This window comes from Polistes dominula, unplaced genomic scaffold (genome assembly GCF_049000335.1).
Source record: "Polistes dominula isolate Pdom_NZ unplaced genomic scaffold, Pdom_raw_medaka contig_19, whole genome shotgun sequence".
Taxonomy (NCBI): domain Eukaryota; kingdom Metazoa; phylum Arthropoda; class Insecta; order Hymenoptera; family Vespidae; genus Polistes; species Polistes dominula.
This window is the reverse complement of record NW_028301058.1, coordinates 411181-428341: the sequence shown is the minus strand read 5'-3', so window position 1 is coordinate 428341 and position 17161 is coordinate 411181. Positions and strand designations below refer to the sequence as shown.

Genomic DNA, 17161 nt, shown 5'->3' with positions numbered 1-17161 from the left:
AAGCAAGGAAAAATCCAACGAAATCCACCTTCCCACCCTCTATTTCCGGAAATAGTTCTAGCAAAAGAAAAGACGTAGCCAAAAGCCGTAAACGCACACGCATTTGTAACATCCTGCTCCTTCTTGTCCTTCTCTGAGAAGCGATACGATAGGGGGGGGTACACACGTAAAGTAGTATATATACATAAAGACAGACCCATGGGCACATGCTTACGTTAGGTTAACATAGAGATGCGCGCGTATTCTACGGTTATGCTACACGCGGTATCGCGCTAGAGTGGCCAGGCTATTCGGCCGTGCACGTACAATCTAGGTACTGTTTCGTAGAACGGTGGTACCCGAAGGGGAAGTAAGCAGTATCTTTCGAGCACCCTCCACCTTCCCGCCACCCGCCTGTCCATCCACCTTTCTCCCTGGAGAAGGAGGATGGAAGTTAGTAGTTCGTGGGGTGGTGCTGCTGGTGGTCGTCGTAACTGTGCCGGCGTTACTACAACCATTCTTCCCAGTTTCAGTAGTAGTAGTAGTAGTAGTGGGGGACAGTAATAGTAGTAGCAGTAGTAGTAGTAGTAGTGGTAGTAGTAGTAGTAGGAAGAATATAAGTAGAGTACTGTTGATACTGAGGATGGTTGCAAAAGTGTGGGTGACGATGGTTCTCGGTTCTATGTAGTAGTAGTAACAGTGGTGGTGAGCTTCTCCGTCCGTCCGTCTCGTCTCGACTCGACTCGTCTCGCGTGACGGCCTCGTCAGCCGTCAGCCAAGCTCCGTCCGGATCGATACGCCTGCCACCCTTACGACCCCAACTTCCTCCACCTTCTCCTGTGAAAAGCAATGCACCTACACCACCTCCTCCTTCTCGCTTTTTCTCTCTCTCTCTCTCTCTTTCGGTCGCTCCTTCGAGTCGACTATCGTTTCCTCTTTCTCTTTCTCTTTCTCTCCCTCTCCCTCTCTCACTCCGTAGAACGTACCCTTCTCTTCGTTCCTCCGACTGCTACCTCCTGCCAGCGGAGTCTAGTTGAGTCGAGTTGAGCCACCGGCCGGGTCAGAAGACGTCTGCTGCCCGGGCGAGCGACAGCTACCCCACCTCCTCCACCACCCTACCCGCGGCCCCGTTTTACCACCTCCTCCTTCTCCTCCACCAGCACCCCCGACCACCGCTACCCCCGTCGTCCTCCTCCACGACTCTATTCTACCGCGACGTGCCACGAGATGGACAGCCTCGCCTCGACGTCGAATCCACGCTCTCGTACACCCCTTCTTCCGCGCAACCCACCCCGTCGTCGACGTCACGTCGCTCTTGCTTTTATCTTTCTCTCTCTCTCTCTCTCTCACCCTCTCTTTCTCTTCCTTTTTCCCTCTCGTTCTTCTCTCTAGGTGCCAGAGTATGCCACCACTACCAATACACAGTGCCACTTTTACCACTACTACCACCACCACTTTTACTACTTCTACTACTACTACTACCACTACTACTATTCAACGGCTACTGCGTATCTCGAGCGCGTGCTTTTCAGCGGTATTCTTGCTGATCGAACCTAACGCCGTTCTAGTTGTGAGGAAACCTTGTCCTCCGCTTCATTCGAGAACTCTATGAGAACGGGGATCGACATCTCGATCGGATGAGAGTCTAACCCTACACCAGAAATTCCATTGCATTTGTTCTCGAGATACGTGAACTTTTTTAACTTTATTTTTTTTCTAACCACGGTTTAACCCTTTTCGATTCGTCATTAGATTTTGCACTTTTAATCGCCTGATTACGATTTATTATTTTTTTTTATTAAGGGTACCCACAGTGTAGGAAATTATGACGTACGATGAAAACATTTTGAAAAGATCGAAAGGGAATCGCAAAAAAGGGATAAGAAAGATCGATCTCTCATCTTTTTACTTTTTTTTTATTTTCCCCTTCTTTCTTTCTTTCTTTCTTTCTTTCTTTCTTTCTTTCTTCTCAATGAGCGGTCGCACTCTGTGCAAAGACAAAAACCCTTGATAATGAATCATTAGTAGTCGAGAGTCAATTAAAGATTAATTAATCGCTAGGATTCGAGAGCCAATTAAACTTTCGCCGACAGTGGTGCCGTGCCGCCTGATCGCTGCCGCGCTGAAAAGTATTATGCAGTCTCTGGAGATTCTCCGATGCATTTACTGCTTCGTTACTTCTCTTCCTTGTTTCTTTCTTTCCTTCTTCCTTCTTCTTCTTTTGGTAAGAACTGGAATACCATTTTTGCTAATTCTAGAAAAGGTGTCTAAATATGAGGCACATATTTTTTCAATATTGTCAATCATTTATTGAAATATTTAGTATACACATTGTTACAATAGAAATAACGTAATACATTATAGTTTGAGAAACGATTGTTTAAATGGCTCATCGAAATGTTTGCAAATTCTTTGTAAGTCATTGAAGCATTTAGAAAGATTTACTGAGAAATTCGAAAAGAAAGAGAGACAAAAATAAGAAGACTGAAGGAAGAGAGAGAGAGAGAGAGAGAGAGAAGGAAAAAGAAGTCGTAAAAGATGGGGAGCTGTTACCGTGTCGATGAAAGGAAAAGAGTAGAACATATTTGGCACGTTGACAGCTTGGTACACTTGTCGCTCTTTTTGGCAGGAAGGATTGGAAGGGGGTGGGGGTTAAGATGGTAGTTGAGGAATAAGGGTAAAGGGAAGGCGCGGCTGTTGGATCGCCGACCTTTCCAGGATTGACAGTGATGGGGGTTTTACTTGTGTAGGTTTTAGTTACTAGCGTGAGTGTGTTTGAAGACGTGTAACGATGACGCCTCCAGACACCGCCAATCAGTCAGCTCATTACACCGATTCAATCGACGTCGTCTATACCGACCGACTAGGAGCACCCTTACACTTCTCCCCACATTACCCTCGTCCACCGACTTACACGACTATGACGGCAGAGACCCGTTCGATAATCGTCGATATGTCATTCGCGAGTTGATACTCGTGTAACCTATCGACGTCCCTTATCGCTTCGAAGAAGACTGATCAAAATGAAAATAATACGACACCGGTTAGACATAAGTGTTAGCAAATATATCCCTTACGTTCTTATTGAAATAAAAAACCTGAAAAAATATTTCATACAAGATTTACTAACTTATCGGAAATTAATGAAACATTTAATTAAAAGATTAATTAATTATCCCTGAAGGAAATAACTTGTAGTCTTCTTAAGAAAACTTATTTGAGAACAATCGATGAACATAATATCATAAGAGGTAAGTCGATATAAGTCTAACATTCGTTGCGATCTACCCGTTCCATATCGGCGTGTTACATATTTTTTTTTCCTCGCTCTCTTTCTCTTCATAGCTGTGACATACGGTGAAAATTATAGCTGTCGTTCTTCCTCTTGTTCGTGTTCTTTGCGCATCGGACCAAGCGGAGGATCGTCCTGCCTCCCACGATACCGCCTCGGCTCTGAGGCCATCGTAGATGGGTGCTAGCTATCTAAGGGGTGATTTCTAATTTATGAGACTGGGGCGATGTGATGAACAGACGTCATAAAGCATGTCGCGCCCCGCGTCTGCAGGCTGCCACTCCTCCCCCTTCTTCCTCCTTTCTTCCCCTTCTCCCTGTTATCGCCGGCACCGAGTTCTCCCTTGACTCCGCCACCTTCCAACTATCCCACCCCTTCCACGATTTACTCGTTCCACCGATCCCGTGATTTGTGGCCTCTCGAATTCTCTTCGCGGCCTTCTCCTTCGCGAAACTTCGATCTCTCTCTCTCTCTCCCTCTCCCTTTTCCCTCCTTATTCTCTTTTCACCCTCCACCTAGCAATCCCTCTTTTTCTCTTTTTCAGTAAAATTCTCTTCATTCATCCCTTTGAGTTTTTTCTTGCTAAACCGATGAGACGATACTTTTATTTAGTTCCTTTTTTTTTCTTTTCTTCACTAGTCAATGGTTTTTTATGCACTTTATCGGTTTATTAATCGGGACAGTTGTGTCTATTAGAAGTGTTCGAGTGAAAAGAGAAAATAGTATACTCTTCAGGAATGCAGAGAACGCTTTCCAAATTGCCAGACGTGTTCTTTAGTCCAATTCTTTTTTTATCTATGTTTTTTTTTTTTTTTTTTTTTTTTTTAATATAATCGTCTTGCTTTAAATGGCTTTTAATTAGGTTGGAATTATTTTTGGCGGGTTGACCTTAATAAGCGAGACCAAGCACGCCACTCTTTTTCTCTCTTTCTGTATATTTGTGTAAATCTAAGAGTGCGGATGCACATAGAGACAGGTATAGATTTAAACGGTTTCCATCATTGTCGATCGTGCATCCTCGTTGAACGGGGACGAACGGTAAATAGATATTTCTTAAACTATTCAGACTGTCTGGATGTGTGTTTACTCTCGGGATCTAAATAGACCAAAATCGGGAGATGCTTATTTTAAATTGACGGATGGCAAGTGGACCGGTGTGACAATAAAATCGGGCGTCACCGATATTCGTGTATTTTTGGACGCGTTCGAAAATATACGATTATAAAAAAATATCCTTTCTTCTGTCTCTCTTTCTCTCCTCGTTCACCATCCGAATCCCGTCTCATTCCATTATGAAACTTCGAACTCTCGCTGTGTTGCTGCGTCGTGTCGCTGTATGTTGACTGAGGGGTTTGGGTAAAGGGGTTGGAAGGGTAAGCGCGGTGATACAATGACGAATGTTTTTTAAAGCGCGTTAACGGCTTTGTTGCCGTGCTTTATATTTTCCGTTTATATTTTTATTCGTAGATTCGCGCAATCCGAATCTATTTGCAAATCGCTTTCATTCGATAGGCGCTATTAGCTTCGAAAGGTTGGCATGATTTATTTTGCGAACGATCATACACACCGAGGATTGCCGTGGACATGGACAGGGTGCAGGGTGCAGGGTGTAGGGGGGATCAGGGAATTCGAGGTTCGTTTCGATGATCGATGTACAGACATCCCATTGATAATACGTAACTATTCTTTGTTATCAATTAATACCGTGTGCAGCCCCAATCAAGGAAAAATTCAAACCAGACGCGACAAGCAAATATAATAAATTAATACAAACTTGGCGAATTCCCAACTAAAACGTAGGGACTTTCGCCATCTTCTACTTTTCTATCTGGAAAAATACACTAACTTTTAAAGCTAGGATATTCAATGATCGAAATCTATGGCCTTTGCTACGGTTACGTTTCTCCTCCATACATTACTACTACTGCAATCCGCAGTGCGTATCGCATTGGCCTCGATGTTGACCCGGCTATGTATTTACGCTGAACAAAAAAATATAAAACGAGTTGACGAAGAAGAAATGATCTATAGAGAATAAAGAATGTAAATTTCGTACCCAATTTTCGATTGATTTTATTACTAATTTTTAATGCACACATGCATATGATTCCGAGTAAGAGTGTCACGTCCTCGACACCGATCGGTAGTTGAAAACAAAATAAGAGAGGCACGTTCTGAAAGCTTTTTCTTTTTCTAGAGTTGATGTAACGATCGCGATAGATCGGGCAGGTATCATCGGAAGGCAGGTAGTAGATAAAGAAGAGAATCACGAGGACTAGTCGGTTGAGACTGGTAGAAGAGGTGGAGCTCTTGAAAATGTGCGCTTCGGTTCACGGTACCTTTGTGAAAAATCGTGTTATAACCCTAATTTAATTTTATGGCCGGCATTACGGCGGATTGTGTTGTATATCGGGGTCCGGGCATAATGGCCATATATGGCCACGTATAATAATGGAGAGAAGAAACGAGTCAAAGAGAGAGAGAGAGAGAGAGAGAGAGAGCGAGAGAGGGAGGGAGAGAAGAAAAAGAAAAGGGTGGGGATAGAAAGGGCTAATAATCAGTTGTAACGCGAACCGTCGTAAACCGCGGAGCAACAAGAATCGAGAAGGCATCAAAATAGGGTCCAGAATGGAAGGAAAAAAGGAAGGCCCTTTCCATTTCAAGGACGAGGAGCAAAGAGTAAGGAGGATGTATGTTTATATTTAAAGGAGCGGGGATCAGAGGGAAGTATCATTATCTCAAAAGCGTGGAAGGCACAACGTTGCTTGGGCTATACGCCTACTCCCTTTTCTTATTTCTTTCGGAGGTCTTTTCGTTCGTCCTTTTCCCCCTTCTCTTTCTCTCCAAGAAGGGCCTTCTGCCCTTCCTGTTTTAGAGTTACAACCTTCTCGATAGCCATCAAACGTGCACTTGGCGCCGCCAATCGTAAAGCTCGAACGACACGCTTGCCAACATTCCAAATTCTTCCATTTTTGTTGTTCTTCTCTGCGACAAAAGAAGAACGGTTAATCGTAGTAATTTTGATATAACGGGATCTTTCCAAAATTGCTTTTGCTTTGGTTATTAATTCGCGATTCTTTTGTCGGGCATATTGATTTTTAGGAATCGATCTTAGCGATCATTTTGGCAACGTCGCTAAGGAAGATCCCTTCGGTGGCTCCCTTTTTCTGTTCTCTCTTTCGGGGGCACAGCAAAAGGGTGCAGCGAAGTTGGTCGAAGGAAATCGTGGTTTAAAATTACTATAATACCTTGTTTATACCGCTTCGACGTCGAGACAAGAGCCGAACGTATTTCGTTATTATTATTGATCGGCGCGGGCCGATATTAAAGTGGCCAAGAGAGGGTTACTCTCTCTCGCTCTATATTTACGCCGGTTCACCCGAAAAACCATGAAATTACTGATAATCGGCATACGGCGGCAAGCCACACGGCGGCGGATCCTTAACTATAATCGTTTTTAAGCTTATCTCTTTCTATATCTTTTTCTCATTATTACAAGATTCACACTAGTCAACTTTGCTTATTAGGTAATCAACAATGTTCATGTTATTTTTTAACTAATTTATCATTTTACGAAGTTTCTTGATTACCTAATATTAACCAAACAAAAATATTGTAAAAAAGATCAGGTTACGGAGGAAATTTTTGGCTTTGTCAATCAATGAAGAGACCAACGAAACAGACATAGAAACGGCAAAAGAATCTCTCTTGGTTATTAATTAGCAGTATCCGAAAATTTCCAACGAAAATAATACTTTATCGTATTCGTAATTGTATTATCTTTCTTTATTCTCGTTCTACTTAAACGTGTCTTTGTAGTAGTTTTTGTTGGTAGAAAAATACAAATTTGTATCTTGAATAAATTCACGAATAAAAAGCGATGAATTATGCTAGAGGGAATACAAATATCGGATAATCTTTGGTACACGTGTGATCGGGCTTTCTTTCTTTTGGACGATCGATACGGACAGTTTTCATTGATGGTATCCTGCGATCGTAATTGGGCGCACAGAGTGTGTTCGTGATCGTTCGCGGGATATCGGCATAATGTCGCAGCTAATCTCGCAGTAATTTTGCGGAATTGTTTTTTCGTTGGTTGAAATCTACGTTATTTCAAAAGCGATTTTATCGAAAAGGGAGGGAGGAAGGCCACATTTTATTGCCTTTTCGTAATTTCATTTGGATGAGACCACGATAAAATTACGTACTCGGTGGGTATGACAGATACGATTTATTAGATTGTTCGTTAAACACGCGTTATGTCGGTTGTACTTTACTAACGAATTGTTATGCATGGAAAATTGGTCTTCGGAAATGTTGCATATGTGTGATATCGTACGCGAGTGCATTAGTAGTAACCTGCGTAAAAATTCGATAAAGAATTGGCCGATCAACGAATCGATCAGATTTAACCTAACCCACCAACCATAAAATTCATTCCAAAGAAGACTCTAAAAAAAGCGAGCGAAAGTAATATCGATCGAGGATTGTTTGAGAATTATCATTCGTATCGTAAAGAGGATAGAGAGGGGGAGGTGGAAGGGATAGAAAGAGGGAAAGAAGAAGGAGCAAGAGAAGAACGGCAGTAGGAACAGTGAACAGCGGCAGGGTCAGTCTGGTGGGTAGGCAGCAGTTCGACTTCGGCTGCCGGCCGCCGTAAAAACGTCAATTAAAGTGTTTTATTTGATCCTTCGTTAGAACGTTGAAATGGAATTTTGATTTATGGCAGCAGCACTTTAAGTGTGCGTATGCGCGAGCGAGCTAGCGAACGAACGCGAGTAGTACGCCCGCGCGAGCACACGCGTAAATAAAATAAATAGGAGGCTATAATTAGTCGGCGGTGTGGCATGGCATGGTGTGTAGTGGGGTAGTGGTGGTGCTGGTGGTTTCGTGAGCTGTTGTAGAAGTCAAGATACCTAAGCCGGACCACTTGGAGTCGATCGCATATACGCGACCGGTTCTCTCTTCGCGATGCTTCGGATAAACTTTCGACAAACAAATTCCTCAGCGACTCGTTTTACGCTGATCCTCTGAAAATTTCATTCCAAGTCTTTTCGATTTCAATCGTATACGCTACGCGTTAACTTTTTCTTATTTAAGTTTGATACGTGTAATGTCAACACTTCTAATATTCAATTTTTTTTTAATAATAAACTGTATTTGGTTCAAAGTAATATTACATATCGTTTAAAAAATTCGTATCATTTGAGAATAGAAATAAATACTTAGGTTACTCGTAGAATACTCAATATTATCGGTAGATATCTATCCTGATCTATAAGACATTAATCAATGTATCGATATAACGCATACAATCCACGTAGAAGGCAGAACGTATTTTGCGAGTAACCCTAATCCCATGCGACCATAAAGCTCGAAGCCGCACGCGTAGATTTTATGACCGATACAGAACCGGAACACATCGTCTTCTTTGGAAAGAATCTTCGATCCGCTTATAAACACTATTTTACGAATACAATGAAACGCAGCTGCATAATTAAAATCCATATCGGAAAAAGGATATTTCTAAAGGAAACGAAGTAATAAACTTTTCGTCTCGAAGGATATCGTTTTTCGTTTAAAAATGATTATAAATAATACAAACAACTATTATGTTTTCTTACAAAATTCGTTTAGGGTTCGATTTATTTTCCAAGAATCAATTAACGAGCGAGAGAGATGAAAATAGCTATGTATGTGTGTTTATATCGAAAGAGTCAAGATGAACGAATGAGAAGAGAGAGAGAGAGAGAGAGAGAGAGAGAGAGAGAGAGAGAAGGACAGAGGAGAGTTCGAGGTCGACGAAATAACACGTGCTATGGTTCCCCGTTGAAGAGAGTACGAGAGCGAATGACCGAGTTAAGTGTAGAAGAGTCGCACCAGCCGGCCGTCCAAATGTTATTGTTTATTGTGGCCGAACGACAGCTTGATTTATCATGCGATGCCGGCCATGGCCATGCGTGAAATAGTGGCATAATCCCGTTGATTTGTGGCGACCATTGTTCCTACGAGCACTCCGTCCAAAGTATTTTCTCTCTCTCTCTCTCTCTCTCCATCGTTTTTTTTCATCGTTGTTTCGTTGTTTACTCCCTCGATCATTGTCTTCCTCATCGATCCAACGATTTCCGCTTTTTTTCCTACAGCCGTCAGCGACGATATCCGCTCAGAGCGCGCGAAGAATGACATGGCTACGCGATTCAATGTAGAAGCTAAATTGAAACGCGTTGCACCACGGCATGCCATTCCATGACCCTCTGCCACTCTCCCATCCGTCCTCCCTTCTCCCCCATATTCGGTCTTCGCTACGAGAAGAGAATTAAAACAGAATAAACCTTGATATAGTTGCGATTTTTATTCGTCGGATGAAAAAGCCTCTGATCTTCTTTTTTTTTTTCTGCGCATGCATGTTTTTTCATAAGTGCGCATTGACTCTTGCAATTGAGGCTTTTTTTTCGCTCGGACGAAGAAAAATGTTCAATGTCGGTCATACAGTAGACTTTATTCGTCAATTAGTATAATAATGAAGTTTATATCTTGGGATATAGAAGAGATAAGATGCTAATGATGGATCGAGAGATTCCCTGAATCTTAAGGAAGTTAATTACTTTCCAATCAACGCATGCTATATACTCTTAGGATCGAATCTATTAAAGAAGATGTTTACCTTTACGTATCAAGTTCACATTATTTATCAGTTTCTGTGAAAGTGACTACTTCCGCGATTAACAGAGGCAACTCGTTTGGAAGCATTGCGGTAAGGCGTACTGTGCATTCATTCTATCCAAGAGAGTCAATTCAAACCGTAATAATAATCAATCATCTTACTGACTACAAAATTATACTGACGCTCCTCAACGAAGGACGCGTTATTTTCGTGTTAGAATACCAACCGAGCTCGGCAATCACGATGCGATTTAACGCGCGTACACTTACGGCTCGTTGAAATTACTTGGAATGGATACTTTTAACATTCCATGAAGAAATAAAGTTAATTGCTTGAATGGTACCTCCAAGACGTTGCCAGGTATCTATCTAATTCGATTTCGTAATGATAAAACTGGAACGTACTAGATTATTTTCTTTCAAAGTATTAAGAAAAAGAAAAATTCATCTACGAGATTTCTAACGGATGTAAAATAATCGTAAATTATAATTCAAATATATTATTTGATTTCACTTGAAGTATAAATTACTTTTGATAAAAATAAGACGTACCTATAAACTTGATCGAAATACTTGAGAATATAAAAGAATATATCTCATTGCATTTTGCATTGAACATTTCTTAGAATTGTAGTTTATCGTTTAAATGACTATTACCAATTTTGAATATTAAATTTGATCGGATGGATTGAAAGATTGCTAAGCAAGTAATCTAGCGGTTCTTTTTCTTGCTGTCGTAAAGTAGCGATCGTCGCGATAGCTTCAGTTTTGGAGGTAACGGATTGCAAATAGGAGAAGAGGTCTCTTAAACCGGTAAATAGCATGTTCTCTCGTAGGTAAGTAGCCGAGTGGTCATCAATAAGCCGACCTACTATGCCTCTTACGCGGACGAGTATTATGGCGCGAAGCGGCGGGCGGTCCCTTCCGTTTGACGAGAGCCATTCATCCTCATCCACCTACGTTAAATACTAATACTACGTTGACGCACACGTATTCTGCGTGTGACACGGTATGTAACAGGCAAACGACGAGGACGAGGAGCATGTGTGAAGGTGGGTTCGCGCGCGCACGACCGACCACGTCACAGCAAGCGCGTGTTCTTCCATTGTGCATCCATCTATCACACGTCAGAAGTAACGCGGCTTAGGTGGGTCGATCGGGGCTGAAGGTAGAAGCCTTCGTCTCTTCCTCTTCAACCCTCCTCCTCCTCCTTCTGTATTTCCTCGAAGCTGCGTCACCGAGGAGTCGTCGATCAGAGCTGTCACAAAATATGCCATTTCCTTGCACACCCGCGAATATGCGAACGATAATGTATTGCGAATGGAGCTGTCTGCTATTTCGTGAGACCCATTATCCCTTTAAATACGTGCCTACTTCTTCTTTCCTTTTCCTTCTCTTCACTTCTCTTTTTTTTTTTTTACTTTTATTCTCGACACCATACAAATTTATTAGGTTGACCGGTTTGAAGAAAGATTCTTTTCATTCCTAATCTCTCAAGGATATTAACTTTGATTCTATACTTTTTAAAGATAAAAAAAACATTATACAATCAATACATGTATATTAACTTCAAAAATAGAGTCGTTTGTAGATTGGAAAAGCATAGCCGATGTGAGAGAGAAATTTCAATGGTTGAATAGCATTATTATTTGTTGGAGATTCCTGTTGAACGAGGTCCTCTGGCGGCAGGAAACACAGGACCCTTTGGCGATGACCTGCCAACGGTTCGCGCATTAGCTCGACAGATAGCGTTGCCTAATCGGGCCTCATAAATTACCAAATTAATATCCCGCGTTGCCGACGCTAGGCTATCCGTCAGGTGTCAGGAACGGTGCAGATAGCGGGCCACGTCCACCCGCTCTGCTGCTATTGCTGCTGTTGCTAGTGCTGGTACTGGTGCTGGTGTTGCTACTGTTGCTGTCCCGTCCTTTCTCTTCCTCTCCACCCTTCTACCTCCTGTTCGCAAACGCCGTCTTCATCCTACTCTCCTACCTACGAATATTCTCGCACGATCTACAAACCGGATAGATTATCGTCACCTTCCTGCATCCTATGTTTCTCCCATTTTATTGATATTGTCTTAGAAAAAACTGTATTATTTTATACAAGTTTCGAATACGATGAATATTTCAAACAAGCTTTTTTCTATTTTTATATATCAATTCGGAATTATTGAGATTACTCGAAATTGCTGATTGGATTATTTTGAATATGATGTCTCGTTCAGATTACACGAACCTTTTTATCTAGGTCAATCCGTTTTAATTCTTGCAATTTTTATTTCATTTTAACTTAGGTAATAATTAATCTAATACTCGTATGTGGGTTAACACGTATATATTTCTATATGTTTAAAAATAATATCCAGAAGATTGGAAACATATATTAGTAGACAGATATTTTGATATAAAATTTAGTACTCTTTGAAAATAAGATAGATAGAACACTGATGATGTTACGGTTTAGGGATGAACGAAAGAGAACGAAATAAAAGAAGAAAAAAAGAGGATGAAGAAAGGGTGAGGGGTTGGGAAGGAAAAAAGGGAAGAAGTAAAAGACCACCCAGGGTGTCTCGGTGTCCAACACAAACTAACGGTGGTCGAGCGTGTGTCTAAGGTACGCGTAGTTATGCGAGTGGATACCTCGTGTCTCTTTCGTCCCGCCTTTTCCCCTCGTTCCCCTTTTAACTCGCCCACGCGTGACGCATAAACGCGCACCACGAAGGGAAACCAAGTCGAAAGAGGTGTTGCGGCTACGCATTGGCGTAGGACGTGTTAGATCTGTTGCTCCTGTGTTGAAGAGGATGAAGAAGAAGCAGAAGCAGAAGCAGAAGAAGAAGAAGAAGAAGAAGAAGAAGGGTAGAAAGGGGCAAGAATCGCTTACGAATTACGCGAGGAGGATGAGACGACTACGCAAAACCGGCTTCCTCTTCTGCTGCTTCTTCTTCTTCTTCTTCTTCTTATTCTTCTTTGAGTTTGCTACTATGCGACACGGCTGCCAATTAGCGGCCTGACATCGAGCTGACTGACCACCGTGTGTACTGCCAACTGATCGTTCCTTTTTTTTCCTTTTCTTTTTCTTTTTTTATTTCGCAATCCAATTCGTTACTTTTCTCAGATACTCGGAGTCAGAATCTTTAGTATCTCTGGATGTTTTTCGAAACTTTCGATCGATGAGATTTAGAATCGTCGTCGAACGTGAATCGGCTTCGAGATCGTCTCCAACCCGAATTTTCAAAGAAGGAACGTGACTGGACAATGGATGCTTTATGATGGTACCTAAGTGTGACCTGTATAAGAAAATAAACCTCAATGATTTTTATTTTGTTGAATTTTATGTTATTTTTATATAGGTAAAATAATCAATCATGATCGTTACAGTTATTCTGTTATCTTAAAAGATGTAGATCGGTATGATAAGCTTAAATCGGTTAGAAAAGTAAAGAACATTCAAATGAATTCACATTTTCTGTATTTATTTTTTCTTTTAAACAAATAAGTCGATCGTTAAGGGAAATGATGATTGTTGTAATGTTTCCGAATAGTATAGTATATATATCTTGTAAACTCGTTGCTTGTATCGACTCCAATAACGTTTCGCAGACGGTCATTCGATAAAGCATATTGTCCGGGTCGAACTCGAGGAGAAGTTTCCTTTGATGCACCGCCAACACGCGTTCATCCTGTCGATCGCGCGATTTGTCATGGAAGTGTTCGTCGAGCGATCTTCGACCTTCTCAGTAAGACCACTTCCGCCAAGTAAGAGCAATCCCTTTCTAGTCGCAAAATCGGCATGATCGCAAATTCGAAACGCTCCGGAGAAAGGTACGACGTTTAGAAAGGAAGCTTTCGTGAAAAATCATTACGACTTCATTTACATTATAATAATGAAAGATACTTGAAACATGAAAAAATAAAAATGCCCTCCTGTATGCAACGATAAATCAAATCTTTCGATTTCGTATAAAATTAAATCCTCCCTTGTGGATTTTTTAGATCAACACGTGAAGGATGTTAACAAATAAACGTTGAAAAAATTCAGAAAGCCCTGCAGGTCCTATAATTTACAATTAGAACAACTCCAGGTCTGACTATCTTTCTGTCTTCTGTTGTTTTTTTTGTTTGGCATGTTGTTAAAAGAACGATAACGAAGAGATAAGATATTTATTAAAACCAGCTGTGCATGGTGATCGGGCCTGGAGTTGATGCCGATCGAAGGAAGAAGCATCGTACTTAGGTATGGTTGTCGCGCATAATTAATTAATCGTTTATCCAAAGGATTTATGGGCTACTCGGTTATGTCCAAGATACGATATCTCGAAAGTTTTCAGAAGCTTTCTTTCTACGTGCTTTCTTTTGATGCACTTACACGCTCGTCCAGGCTGAAAACTACCGATCGATGTCGTTTCCGGAAAGGAACAAAGAAAGTAGAATAAAAGAAATAAACATATAGGGAAGGGAGAGAGGAATGGAGGGAGGGAGGGAGGGAGGGAGGGAGGGGTGGGTAGAAAAACGATATATCGTTGATCGGTAGCAAACGCGAACGACAATAATTATTACGTATGTCGCTTCGCATTATATGCTTGGCTTTTAGAGGGTCAATAAAAAAGCTGAACCGAGTTCTCCCTTTTGCTTTCTTTCTCTCTCTCCCTCTCTTCGTTCTTCCGTCGAGTTAACCCGTTTTCTTCTTCTTCCTTGTTTTTTCTCTCGATGCCGATGCAGTTGCACACACTTTTAGAAGGAGGAGGGTCGCGTCACGTTGCATTACGGAATGATATTTGCTAATTGAGCACGAAGATAAAACGACAACGGCTCTGGTAGAAAGGGAACAAGGGTGTATGTGTATAAATATGTATACGTGTGCAAGTGTGTAAAGAGAAATAGGGAGAGAGAGAGAGAGAGAGAGAGGGAACATCGGGAAGAGGAGGGATGAAAGAGAAGAGGTGGGAGTATAGTCGACTAATAACTGTTCCTGCCTCGCACGTTCTCGTCGTAGCACACCGGTGTTCCCGAGGGAATGGATAATCATACGTTGAACCTCCGTGTCGCGCGCGCGGGGTATATCATCCTCTCTTTCTCTTTTTCTCTGTGTTACTTCGACTTTATTTCCTCTCTTTCTCTGGGCCCACAGTACTTGCGCGCGCCTAGTTCCATCGCTCTTATCTGTGCGGTTTATCGGACCGTTTTCTCGCAAAAGCGTTCACTCGTAACTAACGTCAAGATGAGAATGAAAGAAGAGGGAAATAGAAAAAGATAGAAGGAGAAAGAGAGAGGAAAAAAATGTCATAAATGTATACGCGTGTATGTTTCTCTATGTATGTATGTCTCTGACTTGTCTGTGTATGTATGAGAGTTAGAAGGAGATGAGGAGAAGGCAGGGTTGTCCTATCGCGGTTCGAAAAGCATTTCGCTACGTGCAAAAGATTTACGCTCGACCAACGACGTTAAAACGGTTCTCGTCGCTCCAACAGCACCAGGAGAAGGTTCCAAGTGGGGAAGAGAGAAAGAGAACGTCGGAGAGCGATCGCGTTACGACCTAAGATTTCTTCTCGTCCGTTTAACGTCCGTAAGGGAACCTACGAGTCGTATATTTACCGTCTCGAGCCTTCCAATCGCTCCAACTTTCGATATATATTTTCGGTTTCTACAGATATGCTATGGATGGCAAAGTCTTCGATAGGTGTGTATATTATGTTTATATATATATATATATATATATATATATATATATATATATATATATACATAGAAACGTGTATGAGGTAATATTATTTTTTATTTATTTTTTTAATCAAACTAGAGCATGTTGGATAATTTTAAACGTACGAGTTGTAATGTGTAACACCTAGGTATTTGACTTTACTATCATTTTTGGTAAGTTTGATTAAAATTGTGGACGATCAGTTTTTGACTATCGATTTTTATTTTATTGTCGTTTAGATTTGATAATGTTGAACATATACCCTCAAAGATATACTTGAGTAGAACGTGTAAACGAATTCGTGGACGAGGATCCATATCTGCGTTATTTGAAATGTTAATCGCGTTGCAACTATCGGATTATAATGTGTAAATACCACGATGAGCGTTGAAATATACGCTTCGGACGATGGAAGAGCTTGGGATTACTCGTAGAGCGATAATAATACGCGAGTGTAGCGTCTTAAAACGATGTATATCAGCGTTATCAGCACACGGTTATTGGGATTAGGAATTAAAGCGGAACGAGGTAGAAGTAAATCGGGACGAACGTGCTCGTCTACTGTAAATTATATACTCCGTGTCTCCAATGTTTTTACGTTTATTCTATTGTAAAAAGGAAAAAGTAAAAAAGGTAAAAATCAATTGAAATAATATCAGTGAAAAATCATTCTCTTAGCCAGGCCAATGTCATCGAGAATATTAAGAAAGAGTTATTTGTGCGTTCTTAGTATCTCAAGAATTGCTTTAACTCTCGTTTGGTTTGTCGAGTTGAAGAAAGGAAACAGGCTCGTAACCGTAGCTTCCGAAACTTAATGCCATTTTGCTTAACTACATGCCGTAGCAGTAAAGCTGACAGGCGCCGGTCGTAGCTACGTTCCTGGGGTGGTAATAAAAATGAGAGGAGGGAGGGATAGGATGGAGGTGGTTAAGAGAAAGAAAAGAAAAGAAAAGAAAAGAAAAGAAAAGAAACTGACACGACTGCTGCTCGATCTTTCCTGACGGTTGATGGAGACGTCTTCGTTCGAGACAGACGAGTTGGATGCTCGCGACGTTTGATAGACAACGTCTTTCTTTCCTCTTTTCTCGTCGCTTCGAATCTCTCAGTCCCTCATTCTTTCTTCGAGTCATCCTCGCACCGTTCGAGGTCCACTTCTCGCGAGTTCCCGTCGTCAACCACGACAACTACAACGACGATGACGACGTTCGAGTTTTTGCTGGAGCCAAAGACTATAAATAGGAGACCATACGGCCCTCCACAAACGTTTTCTCGTTCCCGTCACACGACCATCATGTTAGTCAAGGCCGCGTCACTGACAAAACCGGAGTACCTTCTTTGTTCTTTTGCATTTAATATGGTAATTCAAATTATTTATTTGATACACTCGTAATATGCATGTGTCATCACTATTAGTTTTTATTATAAATTTATAAAATAGATAATTTTATGTTCTCGCGCAAAAAAGTCGAACGATGCAGCAAGGGAATGTTCGTGGTTTTGAAGGCCATAATGGTTGGTGACGGAAGC

General features: G+C 41.4%; 2 protein-coding genes and 1 long non-coding RNA gene across 6 annotated transcripts in view; 1 reads left to right on the top strand and 2 right to left on the bottom strand.

Moving 5' to 3' along the window:
• Positions 1 to 1459, bottom strand: part of LOC107068852 (uncharacterized) — a 50404-nt gene extending 48945 nt beyond the window's left edge. For both annotated transcript variants that reach the window (XM_089175785.1, XM_015325655.2), the window contains exons 1-2: positions 966 to 1459; positions 215 to 816 (exon numbers count right to left, since the gene is read on the bottom strand). The gene's annotated coding sequence lies outside the window, so the exon portion shown is untranslated. The remainder of the gene's footprint in view (positions 1 to 214; positions 817 to 965) is intronic.
• Positions 1 to 17161, top strand: part of tio (zinc finger domain-containing protein tiptop) — a 124626-nt gene that overhangs the window by 14004 nt on the left and 93461 nt on the right. The gene's annotated exons all lie outside the window — the stretch shown is intronic.
• Positions 10591 to 13212, bottom strand: LOC149031462 (uncharacterized). The gene is made up of 3 exons (XR_016177700.1): positions 12173 to 13212; positions 11712 to 11947; positions 10591 to 11649 (listed from the first exon to the last, which is right to left on the bottom strand). It is a non-coding gene; the product is annotated as an uncharacterized LOC149031462 (long non-coding RNA).